The sequence below is a fragment of the Ambystoma mexicanum genome, chromosome 8 (genome assembly GCF_040938575.1).
Source record: "Ambystoma mexicanum isolate Mex_15411 chromosome 8, UKY_AmexF1_1, whole genome shotgun sequence".
NCBI lineage: Eukaryota > Metazoa > Chordata > Amphibia > Caudata > Ambystomatidae > Ambystoma > Ambystoma mexicanum.
The window spans coordinates 705,666,592-705,687,029 of NC_090929.1; positions in this window are offsets into that span (position 1 = coordinate 705,666,592).

A 20,438-nucleotide genomic window follows, 5' to 3' on the forward strand; every position below is an offset into this window, starting at 1 on the left:
TTGCTCTTTTAAAGATGGAATTACCTGCATAATTTTATTAATACAAAATAAAAAAAGCTAGGGCTTTACACCCCAGCCAGATGGCAATTCCTCTTAATGGCAAGAACCCCTTTGCAAGTTAAGATGGAGTGATCTTTGCTCTGCACACAATTGGTAGGACATAGTTATTCACTGAGTCAGGCAGGTAATCCATTCTGATGATGAAGAGTTTGAGAGATTGGGTAGATCCTTAGGATTCATAGGAGATTCTGGTCATTCTAAACACGAAGGCATCTAATTTCAGTTTGAGGGACTAGTTTTGTGAGTTCAGCAAAATGGCATATTGCAGAAGACCATTTTACATTAAATTCCTCAATTGCAACAAGAAAAAGGCAGAAATGAAAATGTGCAGAACCTGATGGGTTCCCAGCAAATCTCTATGCACAATTTAAGAGAATTGTCACATCAATACTCCATTCAGTATACAACAACGGTTTTGTGTGGGGCTATTTCCATCAATTGTTTAAAGACTCCGAAATCAATGTCATCCCCAAACCAGACCGCATACCAGACAAAAGTGAAAATACAGACCTATCTCACTGATTTATTTATTTATTACGCACCAGAAACCCACAGGCATCAGGGTGCACAAAAACACACCAAGACATACATGAAGGTGGACGGGACAAAGTAGATTGCAGAACAAAATGACAGGGTTATGCTCAATAAGACAATAAGAGTGTAGCCGAACAGTAGTGTTTTCTGTGCAACCCAGAAAGATTCCAAGTTATTGGTTATTCGTAAGGTGGAGGTAAATAATTTCACTGCTGGGCGGCTAGGATGGGAAAAGCCTTTCCTAGCCCCTTTGCTCGTTTCACCTTGGGTCTAGTTACAAGTGCCATATTATTTGAGCGCAAAATCGGATTACGCTTGTAAGGCGTGACGAGTGCCTTCAGGCAGGTCAGAGCCTTTCCATAAAGACATTTGTGCATGAGGGTAGCTGTCTTGAAAAGGATTTTGACTGTATCGGAAACCAGCGTAAGGTTTGTCTGTGAGAGAATATATACTCTCATCCAGAGATTGCTTTGCAAATGCGGACCGCATTGTTTTGAAGGAGCTGAAGCTTTGGAATACATTTTTTGGCAGCCCCTATATCACTAGTGCATGGCAATAGTCGAGGCGGGAGAGAATAACTGCGCGAGATATTGATGAACAGTTTATCTCTGAGATAAATGGTTTAATGTTTTTCAGAAGACATAAATACTAGTGGCAATTGATGGAGGTGTCATTAAACTGAGATTTGGCACAAAGTGAGGAGGCAAGAATCACCCCAACCTCTTAACTTTTTCTGAAACCGATATAGTGGAGTCCTTAATGCAAAATCCTGAGCATTTTTTCGCCAGTTTAGCTCTGGCAGCTGTTGTTCCAGACATCAGTAGTTCGGTTTTCCACTCATTTACGCAGAATCAATTTTTCATTGATTGATCATACCAAAAATAAAGATGAGTTTGTTCGAGTTGGAATCATAATCTCCACTGATTTCTTTGATTAGCTAACTATGCGTCATCAGGATAAGTTGTAAAGAAGAACCCCTGCTCCTCTAATAGGCCACAGAGAGGTCTAATGTACAGGTTAAACAATATGGGTGATATGCAGGCCCATGTGGTTCTCTGCAGTGAATAGGCAGATAACTTGGAGATGGCCTCACCCCCACCACACCAAGGATAGTCTGTGCAATAGAAAGGCATGAATCCACTGTGTAGCCTCTGAGGCACACTTCCCCAAGTTCAACAAGGTTAGAAGGATGCGACTATGGTTTGGAAGTTTGAGTACCGGGGACAAATTTGATAGGACAATTAGCCCTATTTTCCCTTCATTTCCAGTTTCCCACATATTAGTTTGGAGATCAAGCAAGGCTATCTCGTGCTATGGTTAGCTCTAAAATCTGATTGTTTAGTATAAAATCTGGAGGTGTTTTCGATGACGGATTGAGGTTGAAGGGTGGCCACTTTGTCCAGTATTTTCAGCAAGAGGTTTGAGTTGGTTTTTATCATAAGTTTTGGCATACGTTTTTTTGGGATCTAGTGCAACCTTCTTCACCAATGGAGTTATGGTGACAGTTTTGGTGGATTCAGGAACAGAATCATACTTGAAGGAAGAGTTAACGAGCCAGGTAAAGAACAGGATAAAGAGGTTTTTATTGTCAAGAATCATTTTGTCTGAGAGGATGTTTTCTCTGCAGGAAGTTGGATGCATGGAAGCTAGGATCTGGTCCATTTCCAGAATGCATATTGATTTAAACAGGAAACAGGGTTGGTCCTCATTATGTACAGGCAAGGGAAGATGAAGAGGGAAGAAGCCATTCGGTCTCGTAAGTCCTTCTGAAGGTCCTTCGTGATCTTGTCATAGACTATAGCTAATTTATTCCAAATTGCCTGTAGGATATCCTCACAGTCTTGGTCAGTGGGATGTATAGGTAAGGAGATAGCTTTAGGTTTTTCAAGCAAATTCAGGATCTCAAATAGTTTCTTTGAGTTTTTGTTAGCTCCAGATATTTCTCAGTTGAAGAAATTCTTCTCTACTGTGACGATCTCGTGTTTGTATTGCAGGGACTAGGTGTAATTTTTAGATGAAGGATCTCACAGTTGTCACAATTGCTAGTAAATTCAAAACAACAAAATTTGTCCTTGGCAATGATGGCGACTTCACCCCGTGTGATCCAGGTTTCTGTCAGGCAAAGGATATCTAGGTTATTTTGAAGAATATGGTGATCAATATTCAAGGCGTGCTTGCAGAGTGACCTGGTGTTGAGAAGGGCCATATCTATGTCACAGCCGTCAATCATATTTATTACAGGCTTAATAGGGACATGGATAACCCCAATTCTGTCAGAAAAGGCTGTCCATAAGGTGACGTTACTGTTAATTAGAACTTTTAGTGCATGAGGGATGTGGTTGTTAAAGGGCAGTTATTCCGAGGTGTACCTGATTACTAGTATCTTCTTGGAAAATTTGAGTGGAATCAGAAGCTTCTAAGGGAGAATAGTTCGGGTCTACCGGGGGAGTATGTCCCCTGAAACTAGCCTCTGGAGTATTCAGATTGCATTTGACCTCAGAAGCTAGGAAAGGAATACTAGCTCCAGGGGGGGTTTGCAGGGTTTTCATCCAATGTCATAGTTAAAGGAGTCTCTGATCTCAAAGTGTTCATATTTGCCAGGTTCCTGAGTGGATTATTGTCTTCTTTCAGGAGTAAGTATTTGCTAACGATAGCCAGGCGTGCTGCTCTTTCGGCACTTAGTAAGAGGTTGAGTTTGTTTGAATGACCCATAGTGTGTCTGGTTTATATACCCATATGTTCCTGTGTACGGGCGTATAGAAGCCCTGATTAATCTTCGAGACTACCGCATTTTGTGAGATCATGACGTCTGGAGACCAACAGGGTGGCAAGAGCTCTAATGTACTCAAATAGCTATAGTGCACCCGGTTCATGACTTTAACGTTTATATGAAATGGTGGCTTTCAACTTACCAACACTCTGATTTGGGCCCCCGCCGAATTTCGATAACGGATGATGACGAGTAAAGACAAGCTTTTCTCTGGTGCCCATCTAGACAGCAATATCATGGCCAAAATACCACAGGTGAGACAGGAAAATATTGTCACAAACCTTTTACATCTTGAGCAGGCAGGGTTTTTTAAAGGATGGAGGGGGCGCCAACATAGGAAGAAGGTTGCAGGCATACTACAAATTGTCGTAAATGAGAAAATTGCAGGGGACATACTCAGTGTAGATGCCAAAAAGAAATGTTACCTTTTCAGGTGGAAATATCTGTCAAGGTTACTGCAGACAATAGGTTTAGGTGTCAAATTTGGTAATGTAATACAAGACCTGTACACTGGATCCAAATATGGGGTTAAATCCAACAACATACTAATATTGGACCTCTCACTGGAAGTGCTGGTAATAAAGATGACAAACAATGAGAAGCCTAAAGGATCAAGATTACAAGAATACCACTACAAGTCACTACTATATGCAGACGACGTGCTTCTGTTCGTCAGCGGCCTAGAGACTCCATTACCAGTGATTTTTGACAATATTACTGACATTGGGAAAATCTCAGGATACCAAATAAATTGGAGTGAGTCTGGAATTTGGCCGCAGTGAAAAATCACAGTTTCACCTGCTTACACAGAGAATACATATTGAAGTTCTGCACATCAAATATCTGGTAATTCAATTATTTCTTCTGCAAAATGAAAAGGCTAGTGCTTGTGTACTTTGAGAGATGGACATCACTAAGACTAGGGCTTAAAGGGAAACTAATGCCTTCAAAATGACTGTACCATCAAAACTGTAACACACCCATACAAGCATTCACTGTTATTCGAAAGAAGGTGTTTGTGGAATCTGAGGAATTAGTATCAACATTTATGGGAAAATAAACAACATTGGAATGTCTTTGAAAAGGCTGCTAACACCAACAGAAAGGAGAGCATGCAGACAGGCATGGGTTAAAGACTACTAAACACATTTTATTCCACAACAAACTTGTCACCTCCCTAAGCCCAAAACTAAGTACTGTGAAAAACCAGAGGGTGTTTCACTGGCCAGACCCTGAGGACCCCTTACTCAGGTGGACAGGGAATGGCCATTGCCTTTGGATCCAGAGCCTGTAGGTGGACAAGTGTGGGAGGATCACCTGGGTGAGGGGTCCTCAGGGAGTGGGGGAGAGACAACCGATGGTGAGACCTGGTATCCCCCTTTCCCAATACCCGTATACAATCCTATTTTATGGGATATTCCAACTTCCCAGATACCCTTTCCTACACAAACACTGAGCCGAGGAAAAGGCGGTCTAAGGCTGAAAGGATTACCACCCATGCAATACCCTGGACATGTCCCTGTAACAAGATCAGGCAGGGACTTTAATCAAGCACACCTAATACCTATTAACTCTCCCCACATGGTTAAAAAGTGGAACAGGTGGAACACTGAGACAGACTTTGAGCAAGGCAGTGCATGAGAAGGAGCAGTTCCTCCAGGGACAATTGCAAACTAGGTGAAGGAGAGCGACAAACCGAGGGGTTGAACTGAAGGGGCAGGACGCCATACACCCCCCAGCGAGAGATTGTTATTAACGAAAGGCCATGTGGATTGCGCGCAACAGCCCAGTTGGAAGGGAGGAAGTGTCTTCCGAGTGCTACAAGGTTAGTAGCCAGCCTCCCGGGTGAATGGCAGAGTTGGGGAGGTGCAGAAGCTGCAGTGGTAACAACCTTAAGTCCTAATATAAACTGCGCGAAAGACAGAAAGTATCTTAACTCGACCAGTGAATTGAGGGAAGCAAAGAAAGGCTGGTCTATGTTTAATTGAAATGCTTACGACAGTATCTGAGGGATGAAGGTTTTGTGAGCGCCGATAAACTACGAGAAAAAGTGAATCCACTGTTAAGAACTGTGAATACAAAATACAAAGTAGCAAACTGGTCAGGCGAAGTGAGATTGCCCAATGGAAATCTCTGTGAAATGTTTTAAAGCTGCGGAGGCAGCGGGAAGCGAGAGAAATAAAGTAACCACAAAACGCATGAAAGAAAAGTTTGAAAGACTTGATCTAGGAACAATTTGTATGAAATTAATTCATACCTAGCAAGTACATTTTCCAAGAGGTATTTGAACTGAAGAGAAATATGCAAAAGGAATAAAGGAAGAAAGGAGGATCGAGGTCATGTGGAAGAGAGAGCAAAAATCCTCCCAGTTTCAAAGTTCTTTGACAGCGAAGTCAAAACATGAAAGGTGGCCCGAACCTGATGGAGGGAAGCCCATGTGTGGAATGTGAAGAAAGCTTGAGGCTTGGAACCCCACCAAGGAGAAAAGGTTTGAGCCCGATTAAGGGAACCTACAGTATGGAATGTGAAGAAAGCTTTGGGGAGGGAACCCCAACATGGAGAAAAGGTTTGAGCCTGAGTGAGGGGACCCTATAGTGAACAGCAACCAGGTACTATACTTAAAAACCTGTTGTTGAAACTGTGTAGAAGCTTGAAGGGTGACCTGGACTCGGGTGATGGGAACCCAAGAGGTTAAACCTGTGAACTTGTGACTCAGGCTTGAATGGCCAAGAATGCACTGGAGGGCAGAGCCAGATGCCTAAATGTGTTCACAAGCCAAAGTGTGTTCATCCATCAAGTGTTCCATATAACATTGTGCTATACAACGTGGGGATGAGAATTAATACTGATTTATATTGCCATTCTAACATTTCATTTCACCACAGATTTTTCCTTGTTTAGAGAGATATCCCTATGTCACATTAGTGTGTATTAGAGTGAGGACAGGCATGAAGTTTTTGTTAGTATCGGCCTTTATTGTTTGTCTAAGACTGACTAGGACTATTTCTTTATTATTTGGTGGTCGAGATTACTCCCATCTTAGCTGTAGGGCCAGACATGTGTTTTTCCAACCCCCTTGAATCTAGCAATAAATGTTTTGAAACTTGCAACTCTTGTGTCAGTGATACCATGCCTCCCTTACAGTACAAACTTAACTGACATGATAACAGAAAATATCTTGTGAACTTAGCAGGAGGAATGTTGCAAAAGGTTCATCATCATTACCTTTATTGAGTTAAATAAAAATCCAATATGTTTTGTATAAAATATAATTAAAAACAGCAGTAGAACTATAACAGCGAGCGAAAACGTATGTCAAACTGTGTCCACTATTAGGGAAATATTTTGAGTAACTACGAAGCCATCCATGGTCCTCTTGCCTGATTAGCTCAACCCACTGACACCCAAGCAACACTGACACTGCTTCCATCCTCTGATCAAAAACTAGGTTGTGGTGTAGACATGAACTGTCTCTTCTATGGACTAAAAGAGGAATGTAGTCAACTCACATTCTTTTTTTATTTCAGCCCCAGAATGACAGCTTTAACCGGATACTGCAGGGATAGCTATAAAAAGCACAATTGGAGATCTATATACTAGGTTTAATCCTCCCACGAAAGCAGTGGTACAGGTACTCTTTTATTCCTCTATCACCTTTTTTGGCATGCCCCATGCATACCCAGAAACAGAATTTGGTAAGGCTGTGCTTTTGTTTAGAGCCACCAGACAGCTACTGGAACTATTCCCTACAAGTATTTCGCCAAACTAGCAACAGTCTTGGTTTTAGAATACCAACTGGCCACATGCCTTTGGGATGATTTGACATCAAACCCCTCTCAATTAACCTCTCTACAATGTTATTGGACCAGATTCAGGGAGGGCCTAGTGATATATGATATATGATATGGTATGATATGCAATATGATGATGTGGCATTTATAACACACCTGTATACAAGCGTTTCTAAGCACGACAAGACAAGGAGGGGAAACAAAGGGAGGACAAAATAACCATTTTACTAAGCCTTGTGTCTTTCAGATCTTGCAAATGCAGGGAATAGGGAAGGGGAGAAGTGCCTGAGGGGAAGGGGGAAGTGCAGTTTACCCACAAGTGCAGCCAGTGGGTGGCTCATAAGTGCAGAGAGAAGGCACTATAGGGTTGCAGATACAGACCCTAAATGCTGGGGAGCATGGAGACAGTGCGAGGGCCACTGGACATGCAGGAGCCTCAGCCTGAGTTCTGAGGGTGACCAGGTGACCAGTCCGTGGAGCAGTCAGGTGCATCAGCAGGGGGGGGGAAGAGAGAAAGCTGAAGCGAAAAGGAAGGTCTTGAGTTGCTTCCAGAACCAGAGGTGGTTCTACTCACATTTGAGAGAGGCAGGGAGACTGTTCCAGAGGGCGGCCCAAGCCGAGGAGATAAATATGTCCCCAACTCTCTGCTTTGGGAAGCATCTGACCCTCAAAGAGTTGGAGGTGGATGAGTGGAGAACTCGAGAAGGAAGATGTTTTGGAAGAGAAAGTTGGAGGAAGAGTGGTCCTAGGCCCCAGAAAGTCTCTTGGGCAATGACGAGGGTCTTGAAGTTGATCCTTGCAACCACGGGGAGCCAGTGAAGAGATTTCAGAGCTGGAGAGATACGATCCATGGGCTTGAGGCTAAGGACAAGTCTCAGAGTCCTGCTCTGGATAAGTTGTAAAGGTCAAAGAGTAGAGGCAGGAAGATTTAGAAAGATGCTGTTGCAATAGTCCAGCCTAAAGAGGACCAGAGCTCTGGAGACAGTGAGTTTCTGGCAGAAAGTGAGAAAAGGAAGAATACCGCTGAGGAGGTGAGCTGATAGTTTGACTTCTTAGAGATGTCAGAGGTGTGAGTAGAGAAGGAGAGGGTGTAGTCGAAGATGACACCAAGGTTCTTAGCCTCACAGGAAGAAGCAGGAAGAGGGCCCAGAGTGGGCAGCCAGAGAGAGAGAGAGAGAGGATGGGAGGGAGCGGGTGTCCCAATGAGGAGGTTCTCAGTCTTACTGGCATTAAGGCAGAGATCATTGGCGGAATACCATTCCTGAATTGCAGCCAGACAGTCTGGTATGAGAGAAGAAGCAGAGGTGACTGCGGGAGTCTGAAAGAGAGCTGAGTGTCATCCTCGAACATTTAAATTTGGAGCATCAAGTAAAAATGCGGTGGCAAGAGATGTCAGGTAGTGGTTGGAGAGCTTGGGTGCGAGGTTTGACCCCTAAGAAACACCACAAGTAGAGAGAGGGATAGAAGAGAGGAAAGACCCCAGTTGGATCTGAGAGGGTCAGTCGGTGATAAAGGAAGTCAACCAGTCCAGGGCCTGATCAGTAATACCACGGTTGTTGCAGCAGCGATTGTGCAGGACCTTGCCTCCTACAACAAATATGTGTCCACTCTCACCGTAACCCTTGTCACTGCTAAACGCAACTCCTACTATGATATCTTCATCTCCTCCCATCCCTACAAACTCTCTTCTACGAGAGGCCATATTGAATCCCGTCACCATGTTTTATTTCCTCCTCTCTCTCTGCCACTGACTTCACACTGTACTATTCCAAATGTAAGTGACTCCCTAAGGGCCCTCCTCTGCCTCCCTGCCATCTTTTGCATCGCTGCACCCTATCTTACTCCCATTACATCGATCTTTGGGTTCTTCTCCCTGACCTCTCTAACTAGGCTGCATCAATTTGCCCTGCAGCTAACCCATCATGTGCAATTGGGAACCAATTTGTGCCACATCATTTCCAAAATGTTGCCCTCATTAGCTACTCTTACCGCCCCACGCAATGTTTCACTCACAACCGGGTCCTTCCATTTCTGCAACACATTTGTTATGATGCTACTGATTCTAGTAAGGACTGTTTGGATCACAATTGCCTGCCACCTATCAGCCTCACTCACTCTGCCCGCAACACTCCTAAATTATGCAAACGAGTACATGCAACCATTTTGCATTTTGCTGACTAGTTGGGGAATAATATGGCTTTCACCTCTGCTCTGGAGGGCGGACATGGACTTAAATGGCCCATGCCCAAGCCTAGGTAGGCCTGAGTGAAGCGAGGGATTCTGCGAGGGTTGGGGGTCCTATAAAGCCACGTTTGCCTCTCACAGTGTGGGTGAAAGCCATTTGTACCCTGAGGTTTATCTGTGGTGTGAATGGTTTATTTTTTTCCCTTAGGAGATTGGCATCACTTGCACAGCCAATCTCCCCGGGAAAAAAATTTAAATGAAAAAAGATGGCTGCTGCCATAGGAACAGGGGCGGCAACCAGGAGACAGGAGGAGTGTTGGGACTTGAGCAAAAAGCTCCAGTCCAACAGGTATGTAGGGAGGGAGGAAGGGGTGGAGAAGGGGTAAGGATTGTTTTTGGGGGGAAGGCAACAGGGAGTGGGAGGCTCACTGTTGCCTCCCAACATAAAAAAAACAATAGTGCCACCCGGGGATTGGCCTCGGGTGTCTGGAAGCAGCAGAAGAAGAATGTGTATTCTCATCTGCTGCTCCAGCCACCTGATTGGCTAAACACCGTTCCCCAGATGCGAATGGCCGATGCTACCCTTTCCAATTTGTATCCCATAGTAGATGCTGCCCAGACAAAACTGTAAAATACATCTCCAAGTTTCATAATTTCCCATCACTATTGACTCACGTCCATTCTCACCCACCTTGAGCTACTTCCTGTCTCTGATACATCTAATTACTCCTCCCTCCTTCTCACCCCCTACAACATAGACATCCAAAACACAGCAATTGACTTGATGTCTGCCTGCCTATCAGACATCCTTCTCCATCTTGTGGGACACCACAGACTCCAATCAGTCTCCTTGCCAGAGGGAACATACAAGTGTCAGTTGTTGGTCCACTCCTCTTCACCCTTCAAGTCTCAATCCTCCAAAAACTGAAGTCATCTACTGCAATACAACAACTGCCCCTCCTTCCATCCCCAATATCCTTTCACCCGTTCTCCTTGCACACGCTGGGTCTATTTTGATATCAACCTCAAGCACAGTACCTTATCACCTCTACTACCATTGCTGGTAGGATTAAGCTGCTGTCAGGGTAATTTCCCGGGGGTCGGCAGGGCCGTTCACGGACCTCCGGGGTTAGGGAAGCCCCAACTTTTCCCGCGTCCCAAAGGAGTATGAGGCACACACATGAGCAAAGAGTTACTTCTGTTTATTGCACAAAACAGACAGGGACAGGTTCTCGGAGCATAGGTACCCAAGGAACATCTCAGCTGTGATGGGCTCGCAGGCCTTTTTCTAACCGGATGACGCAACTACATGCGTCACCTGGGAAAACTAGCCCCTAAAAATAACGCTATCTCAGGTTGGCTCCTTGAGTGGTAGGGTCAGTATAGACTGTATAGAAGGAAATATTATTGGTAGAGAAGGGGTCAGGTGGTACGCTTTGGTCGTCCCTAAGAGTTGCTACATAAAAATAGTTACATGGGGAAAGTTAGTGATTGGCTGGACTATAGTGTCGTCAGTGGTTAGCCCCTTGTATTCTGATTGGTTCTTCCGCAAGCCCCCAAGCCTGAGACCATCGCTGTTCCTAGCTGGCGATGTACCTGGTGCTGGCAACAATGTATGACTGTGTGTCAGTGGCGGACAATGGACAGGTCTGACTACTGACTGTTGGGTGTCCCTTTCCCATCGCTGCCGGTGTCCAACTTGTAACTTCTTTGTTGCAGTCTGTGTCCCAGACGAGAGACCCCAGAGCTTCTCTGGTCCTTGGAGCTTGGCATTGTATCAGGTCGGCCTGGTCACATGTTGGAAGACTGTGGCTGAAGCAGAATTACGGGTATTTGATTTGTATTTCAACTCTCAGGTGTGTTTAGCAGTGGCAGGTGTAACCTTGGAGCGAGGAGCACGGTGTGTAGATTGCAACTTCGTGGCCTTGGCTGTGAGGCTGTCATCAGGGTTTGTTGTGCATGATCAGCACCTTGCAGCTCCGTCTGAGCTTCTCCGGGCCTGGGGACTCTGGTTTGCGGCCTACCTTGGCCTAGTCTATAGGTGGCGGCATACAGTCCAAAACACAGAGGTTCTGAGGGGCGACATGGGTCCTTATACATTAGTCCATCTACGGGGTTACATCTTCATTCTTTTAGTAGCAAGAAAGCGTCTCCAAGCATATACACGAGCTCTTCTGGCGTCTTGCGTTTCTGCGGTGCTGTAGTTAGCCTATGTGAAAAATAACAAGGATGCATGTGTGAGTGTGAGTGGTCCTCTACGTCATAGCACTGAGTATGTTCTTCGTGTGGGTTGTTGTGTGTCTGGTCCAAGTGCTCGGTGGCACGTGTGTTCTTGTCCGTTGGCTATGTCCTCATGTCATCTCTAACGATGGCAGTATTTGTGGGTGATGCCTAATCGAGTTGGTCCATATGGTCGATCTCAGCTCCACCTGAGGTCCCACCACGTGGTTTGGATGACGCACAGCTGGCTGAGTGTGCGGGGCAGGGTCACGGTGGATCTTGACATCTGGGACAGGGGTCAAGGGGCTGAACTCATCCCACGGTGGGTGCTTAGGTCGTGATGTCATAGGCCATGGTCTGGATGGGAATCGGGGGAAGGGATTGTCGTATTTTCCCTCTTCACTCCCCCTTCTGGTTGACTTGTCGACCACAAAATTATCCACTCTTTATCTCCTCTTACTTGCCACACCTTTGTGATTCCTGCCAGGTGTCCGTACCGGTCCACATGGTCTTCAAAGGACCAGTGCATGTATACGCATCCACCACCGGGCTTCAAATAAACACATTTTTCAACATAGCTTTTTGGGTTTCATGGATTCTCTACGTTTATCGATGGTGGGTACAGGTCTGCTTCCACTATCTGTTGCCGCAGTCTCTTGTGTTCCTTGATGATTATATCTGTGTGTTTGTCTTCTTCAGCGGGCATTAGCACGTGCATTCCTATCATTTCCTTGGCAGTACGCTTTGACCTTGCCATCCATAACTTTATCCCCATCAGTGACACCATTCCCAGTATTATGCAACCTGCCACAACCTTGAGGCCGTCCGACAGCCATAATGGCATCCATGACCAGAGGTATGAAAACCAGCTACCATCCTTTTTCACCCCCTTTGCTTCCTCTTCCATCTTGGCGTGAATCTTGGCCAGCTGGGATACTGCTGCGGATAACGTGCCGTTGTCCTATTCATTTGCAGGAATGAACATGCAACAGGAACTTCCAATTTTTGAGCAAACACCTCCTTCCATTGCTGTCAGAAGGTCCAGCACATATCTGTTCCGTAGGGCGACCATCCTTATTGCCCTCAGTTCTTCTTTGATTGCATTGAATCCGTTAACTGTGGAATTAATTGTCATCATTAGCTCCCATCTTGTTATCTGTAGCCATTTTGCATTCGCATGCGCCTGCACCCCTGGATGTATCACTGAGGAAAAGAACATTGCTGCTCTGCTGAATAGTCTGTGTGTGGTGGAATGTCACTCATTGCTGTTCCTGACCTCCCCCACAAGTAATTTCCAGTCAGTGGTTCTCCTTGTCTTTTTACTCTTGATACTTTGTCTCTGTAGTAATGTCACTCCGTGAGGCGCTTCCTTCTTTTTCCAGGGACCTTCTCTTCTTTTTGTTTCCTTCATCCATTTTAGGGAACTTCTCCAGGTTGATGTGTGTTTGCAGTACTACTAGCGATGGTACGTTGACGCGTACCATGGTACATACCCCATTCCATGACGGTAGTAAGCTGGTATAAGCTTTTGTTCCACAGGCCCAATAGTGGTCCATCAGTACTGCTGTTCCTGCTCCCCCCTCAGGAATCTTTATTGTTCTTTTACATCCTTCATTTATTCCAACATCAACCGCACCATTGTGCTGGTAACATAGTGTAGGTGCTGCAATGGGTATTATCGTTATTGGTTCCTCTTCTTTGTCTAACCAAGTTAACAGTGATCACTCTTCGTCCACTCCTTGTAGCATTTGTCGTTTTCCTCTCGTACTGTCATCACTGATGATTTTGCCAATGTCACTATCTTGCTTCCTACTATTCCATCCACCCATCCGTTCTTCGTATATACCTTGCCATATACTAGTAGTAGTGGTCTCTCCCAGCACTCTAGTTCACCTCCAACCTCTCTTGCATTCCATTTGCATGGCAGGTAGTTCATTGTCACTTTTTTTGTTTCTCCCTTGTCAGATCCGTTGGTTATGTATTGAAGTCATTCAGTCAGCTGCCAGGAATTGTCATACATCAGTAGTGTCTTGATGAAGTTGTCTTCGTAGGGGGAGACTTCCATCTTAGTGTTGCCTGTTTACCTTGAAATCGCCCTCATGTTGGAAATAATGCTAAATATAGTAGGCATTGTGCTGTTGCTTCTGGTACTTCAGTAGCCACGAATGTTCTTGAGGCACTCATGGCATATGGGATCAACGAGCACACATAGCAGTTGTCCTTTGTTGTGTCCTTACCAATTTTGAACATGTGCTTATACCACATGTTGTTGGAGACATGTGCAGATTCTGTAAGATATGTGTCCACCCCATGTACATGTTTGGAAATACTACGTTTACCTCTTTTGACGTTGGGTCCTGTGTTTCTTGTACCACCTGACACAGTTCTCCTTGCAGCTGTTGTAGGGGAGATGTTAGTACTGGGAGTCGCAGTCACATGAAAAGCATAGTAGGCCTGCCAGACAGCGGCAGTTATCAGACCAGTGGTGAAAAATATCCCTAACATCTTTATTACAGTTGCTATTACCACTGGCATTTTTACCTTACCTGTGCTGCTGTCCTGCAGCTACTTTACTTTAGATGACATAGGTGCCCGCCTGAAAATCTTTCAAAATGTGCATTATCACTGGTAGTGCGTGTTCTTCAAGCCCTGCGTATCAAGTGGTCGTTCAATGCCCAGCCAAAAATCTCCTCCCACGCTTTTCTCACTGTCCTACCTCTCAAGGCAGGTAATGCTGCGTGGAGAGGTGGAAATGATTGTACTATTAGCATGAGAAACGCATTATAATATATAGATATTCTCCTTGGCCTTAAGTATTTTGGCCTTTTTATAGCCAAGCCTGATTTGCATATGGTCTTTCCCTTCTGTAATGGCTTGGCAGGCGAAGAACGATGGTCTGGAGGGTTGCCCCGAGCAATGCCAGTGGTTAAGATTCAGTCTAAACCTTCCAGCCATCACCTCTTTGTTTTTGCTTTGTCACCCTGAGTGGGACGGGTATGCCCAGACGTGGGTCCCGTGCCTGCTGGGCCTAGAGACCCAAGCTACTCCTCACTGATGAGCCCCAACAAGGGTGAAACATGTTTAGGGATGCTTGTGGTCTCGTGCAGCAGGGATGTGACCTAGCAGTTCAGGCTGGACTTCCCCTTTTGGGGTGGGGCCAAGCCTGAGTTGCATATGGTCTTTCCCCTTCTGTAATGGCTTGGCAGGTGAAGAACGATGGTCTGGAGGGTTGCCCCGAGCAATGCCAGTGGTTAAGATTCAGTCTAAACCTTCCAGCCATCACCTCTTTGTTTTTGCTTTGTCACCCCGAGTGGGACGGGTATGCCCAGACGTGGGTCCTGTGCCTGCTGGGCCTAGAGACCCAAGCTACTCCTCACTGATGAGCCCCAACAAGGGTGAAACATGTTTGGGGATGCTTGTGGTCTCGTGCAGCAGGGATGTGACCTAGCAGTTCGGGCTGGACTTCCCCTTTTGGGGTGGGGCCAAGTCTGATTTGCATATGGTCTTTCCCCTTCTGTAATGGCTTGGCAGGCAAAGAACGATGGTCTGGGGGGTTGCCCCGAGCAATGCCAGTGGTTAAGATTCAGTCTAAACCTTCCAGCAATCACTTCTTTGTTTTTGCCTTTTTATAACATATACAAATTGATGTGACAGTGCTTCTGGGATATCTTCTGTGGGTAGCATTTGCCCCTGGGCAGTGGCGTATGTCCTTTGTCTGATACTTAGATATACAATAACAATGCACAATACCTGCATGTGCGAGACAAAAAGAGAAGAGAGCATGCACGTGTTTACACAGTGTGGTGTATATTACAGATCTCTTTTGACAATGTTCTTCTTTTGCTGTTGGTGGGTGTTATTTAATTAAACTTATTTTTTCAGTTTTTATATTGGCAGGCTCTTAATGATAATGATTTTATTGTTCTGGTGTGGGGGCGTACTTTGTCTGTGACCTCGTGATCATGGGGTGGGCTATGGGTGGTTGGTCGTTTCTGTCTTTTGGTGTATCTAGCGCCTGTGCTGTGTCGTTGTTGTTAGCTGTCTTTGCTGAAGCATTGGCCCTTTCGCTGTAGAGATGGGAGCAGGTCTGTGCTTTGTAGGGCTTTATGTTGTGAATGTGTGTCCAAATGTCCTTATTGGATAATTTTATAGCCCTAGGGCCACTTTTTGAACTGTGTGGGGCCCTGTGAATCTAGGGGCGTTCCACTTTCTCCGATAGTTCTTTAGGAGAACTTTGTCTCCTTCTTTCACAGTCCTTGGTTGCTGTTTCATGTTGGCTGTTCTTTGACCCGCCCTGTGTCCGTTGAATCCGTTGAGAGATAAAAGTGGCACTAGTAACCAGGGAAGAGACATACTCGTGAATTTCTTCACCAAAAAGAGTATTTGCTCCATCACAGTCACTCATTGCCCTTGATGGCGGTGTGAGGGGAAGGTGCATCTGGTGTCCGGTCACAACCTCATGTGGTGTGAGGTGGTTGTCCGAACCTGGTTTATTACTCAATTCAAACAAAGCCAGAGGAAGGCAATAGACCCAGCTCCTTTTGGTTGTTTGTTTTGTTTTTGCTATTGCTTCTTTCAGGAGTCCATTGAGGCATTCACAGACGCCATTAGCTTGTGGGTGATATGCACAGGCAAATGTATGCTTGATTCTTAGAAGGGCAGTAGGTGCTGAAATAATTCATTGGCAAAGTGGAGACCGTTGTCTGACCTCAATACTTCGTATACTCCCACCTTGGGAAGACCTCCCTTACTAAAAATTTAGCTGCTCTAAATGCATCTGCATGAGAGCATGGGCCGGCCACAATCCACCTTAAAAAAAATGGGCACACTACTACAATCATGTATCTGTATCCTTGACATACATTGATCATGTCAACGTAGTCAAAGTGTAGGTGCAAAAAGGGTCCTTCAGGCCAGGGTATTGTACCTTTGATCACTTGCAGCGTGTGACCGGCATTGTATTGTTGACATGTGAAGCAGTTGCTACTGAAATTTGCAACGTGTGATTTTAGCTCAGGGCAGAACCATGATTCTTTTATTTGTGCTGCAATTACTTCTTTCCCCGTATGAGTGGGGTGGTGTAGTTGGACCATAGCTGTTTTCAGTAGGGCCAGGGGCATCACAACTTTCTCTGTATTATTCTGTCACCATAGTGCATCTGTGGGGGACATGGTGCATCCTCTTTTAACCCACAGTTCCTTTTCTGCCATTGGTGCTGCCACCTGCAGTTCCATAATCTGTGTCTTTGGGATGTGTGTGTACCCATCCTTCATTATCATCCATCTTACCCTCCCCTTATCTTTTATTTTTTCATCGAGGTCCCATGTCTCGCCAAAGTACGCAGCATATTTTGCATGTGCGTCTGCTGTTTCATTACCTCTTGATCTTGGATCTTCTCCATTTGGGCGTGCCTGACACTTCACCAGGGCTACTTCTGCTGGGTATGCTATTACTTCTATTAGTTCACCCAGGAGGAGAGCATGTTTTACTGGAGTACCATCTGCTCTCCTAATCCTCTTCTTTGCCACTTTATTAATCCTGAATGTACTGTTGATGTAACATATGCGCTGTCAGAGTATATTGTTACTCTTTTCTCGTTGCTTTCTTCAAAAGCTATGATCAGTGCCACCAACTCTGCTGCTTGTGCTGAGTATTGTTGGGGTAATCTGACACATTTGACCGGAACGTATGTCCAATCCTCCCTTAATCGGACTACATCAGCTCGAGTCCTCCTCACACCATCACTTTGGTCAATTGTTGGTGACCTACCAATGTATAACACCTCACCCCCCTCTGGAGCATTTTCTTCTACCTTTCTAGTGGATGAGTAAAATTCAATTGCATGTGCGCAGTCGTGTACATATTCTCCTTTGGCCACTTCCTCTGCTATGAACTGCGCTGGGTTGACATTGCTATACCTTACTATTTTCAATTCAGGTCTAGAGAGAATAATCTCATACCCTGTTGCTCTCTGAGTGGTCAGTGTGGATTTTGCTTTGTTTAATATTGCGAAGAGGGTGTGTTCCACAAATAGTGTGGTAGAGCATCCCATAGTAATAGATGATGATTTTTCTACTGCGAAAGCTGCAGCAGCCAAATGTTGTTCGCATGGAAAGTGTCCCATCATTACATGATCCAAATGGCCACTGTAGAATGCTACTGATTTGTGCCCCATGCTTGTCTTTTGTGTTAACACTGCTTTCATTACTGCACCATCGCAATGTGAGAATATGTAGAACTCATTATCATAATTAGGGGTACCCAGAACTGGTGCCGTTGAAATGGCCTCTTTTAGTTCATTAAATTCATCAGTCATCTCTCTTGTCCATCTCAACTTTCTCACCCCCTTTGTGCCTCTTTGAGAGCCTCTAATAGGTGTCCTATGTATGTGCTGTAGTCGAAAACCCATGCTCTGCAAGAGTTGCATAGGCCAAGAAATTGTTGTAGTTCCCTTATCATTTGTGTCTGTGGTGTGTTCCTTATTGCTTGTACCCTTTGTGGTGCAATGTTCCTTCCTTTTTGTGAAATGATCTGCCTGATGTATAGTACTTGCTCCTGACAGTACTGCAGTTTCTCCTTGTCAACCTTGTATCCTTTCTCGGCCAGCACTGTGAGCATTTTTACAGAGTCCCTCCTGCACTTTTCCTCAGTGGTGCTGCAGATGATGATATCATCCACATATTGTAGCACCGTGCTTTCCAAGTCTATGTTCCCTAGGTCCATGTGTATTACCCTGTTAAAGATGGATGGTGACTCGCAGTACCCTTGGGGTAGTATAGGGTGTTTCCACTTTGTGTTGCGGTATGTGAAACGTGTTAAATCTTGTGAGTCAGGGTGCAGTGGTATTGAGTAAAATGCCTTTTTTAGTTTGATCCCAGTTAATCGTGACGTCTCTTCTGGTATTCCACACAGTATTGTGGCTGGGTTAGCTGCTATCTGGTACTCTGCCTCCACAATGTGGTTATGAAATGCCAAGACCCCCCCTTTGCCTTGCACACAGGGTATGCCGCAGTTTGCACAGGGATTCTGATGGTACCAATATTCCTCTTTCCACTAGGGCACTTATTGTTTCATAAATCCTTCATCAGCTTCTTTGGACAGTGAGTACTGCTTCACCCTGGACAGCATTGCTCCCTTTTTTAACTTTATTTTTACTCCTCCAATGCTTTTCATGCATCCCACATCATAGGGACTAGTAGTCCATAGTGAGGCAGGTACAGCTGCTAAGTCCTCCTCGTACATGTCTGCTTGTGCGGGGGTGGGTGCTTCTAGTGCCATTGCCATTTTCTGTGCTACCTCCTTGTAGGTCACTCTCAAACAAAAATAGACGTTCATCTGGAACACTATCTCCCCATCTCCTACTTCGTCGGAGAACAGTTCCTCGTCTGACACGTGCGTCAGCCTGCATCCTTCAGCCAATGCTATTACTGCTCTCCATGCTTTCCCTTCCCCATCCTGAGTGTGAACTGCAATACAGTCTTTGGTTGCCACAATACTCTCGATGTCCACTGATTTTATTGCCCCTTCTTCCTCACTAGTGGGCGTTTCCGGCCTGAAAAGGTATGCTGCTGGCCTCCTCCACACCTTGCCCTCGATTCCCGGTAGCCATGCTATTGCCATGTCTGTCCCGTATTGGAAGATGTCCCCATCCACTGGTTCTGCCCTTCCCCCTGTCTTGCCACCATAAGCCTGAAGTATGTGTCGTGCTATGAGCATGTGTATGCCTGGCGTGGAGCACACTATTCCCTTGTCAGTGAAGGATATAGTCATGTTCAATCTGTTCATGATGTCGCTCCCAGGTATATTTACTGGTGATTGTTTTGATTTTAGAAGTGGCAGAGATAGGTTGTGGTCTCCGACAGATAAGGAGATGTTATCAGTAAAAGGAACCAGCCCTCGAGCCCCAGAGAATCCTTCAGTGTGCATGGCATTGCCTGACAAGTTGAACTTCCCTTCCCTAATATAGGACCTAGTGGCCCCTGTGTCAACTAGGAAAGAAAATGTTTTGTCACCAATCGCCACCTTTATGCGTGGTTCCTCCGCAGGGTTCGGTGTTACCGACAGGATGGGACACAACAAGGACGTCTGTGGGCTGTTCTATTGGGGGTATAGTGATTGTCCATTCCCTGTGTGTGGGTTGTGACCCAGTATCGTCACCTTTCCCATTTGCGTCTGTGGTATTGGCGTGTCCGTAGGTAGTTGTTTAGTGTCCTGGATTTGTGTGAGCTGTTGTACCGTTTGGATGTGTTGTTGTTGTGCCATCGTCATTTGTTGTTGTGCTTGTTGTTGAGCTGGTTGGTGTTGTATTTGTTTTGCAGGGGGTGTCATGTATGTTTGCTGCTGCGGTTGTTGTTGCACTTGTTGTGTCAGTCCCCCTTGTTGTTGCATGTGCGTTTCGGCCATTTGTTGTAGCTGCAGTTGTTGATAGTAATTTTGTCCCCTGTTGTAACCCTGTTGCCCTTGCTCCCCCCATCCTGCTTGTGTCGGCCTTGCCCTGCATGTGCATGATACGTGTCCTACTAATCCACAAGTCCAACACGTTGGCGGCTCTCGTGCTTGCCACGGGTATCCTCCAGTGTTGTCCAAGTACCCCTGCTGTCCGTATTGGTTATACCCTCGGAATCCTCCCCCTGGCACGTGTCTCATTGGACCTAATCCCCTCCCTCTTGCTACCTCACCCCTTCCTCTGTAATTAGTCGTGTAGCCGTTGCCCATTGGCATGTATCCACACCCATTGATTGTGTGCATATGTGTTGTACTGTGTATGTGGGTGGGGGGGGGGCAATTGCTGTGTAGTAACTGGCACTTGCTGTGACAATGGTGCTGGTTGTTGCGACTGCTGTGTAGGTGGGGCTGGTGTCACTTGGGCGGGGCTTGTT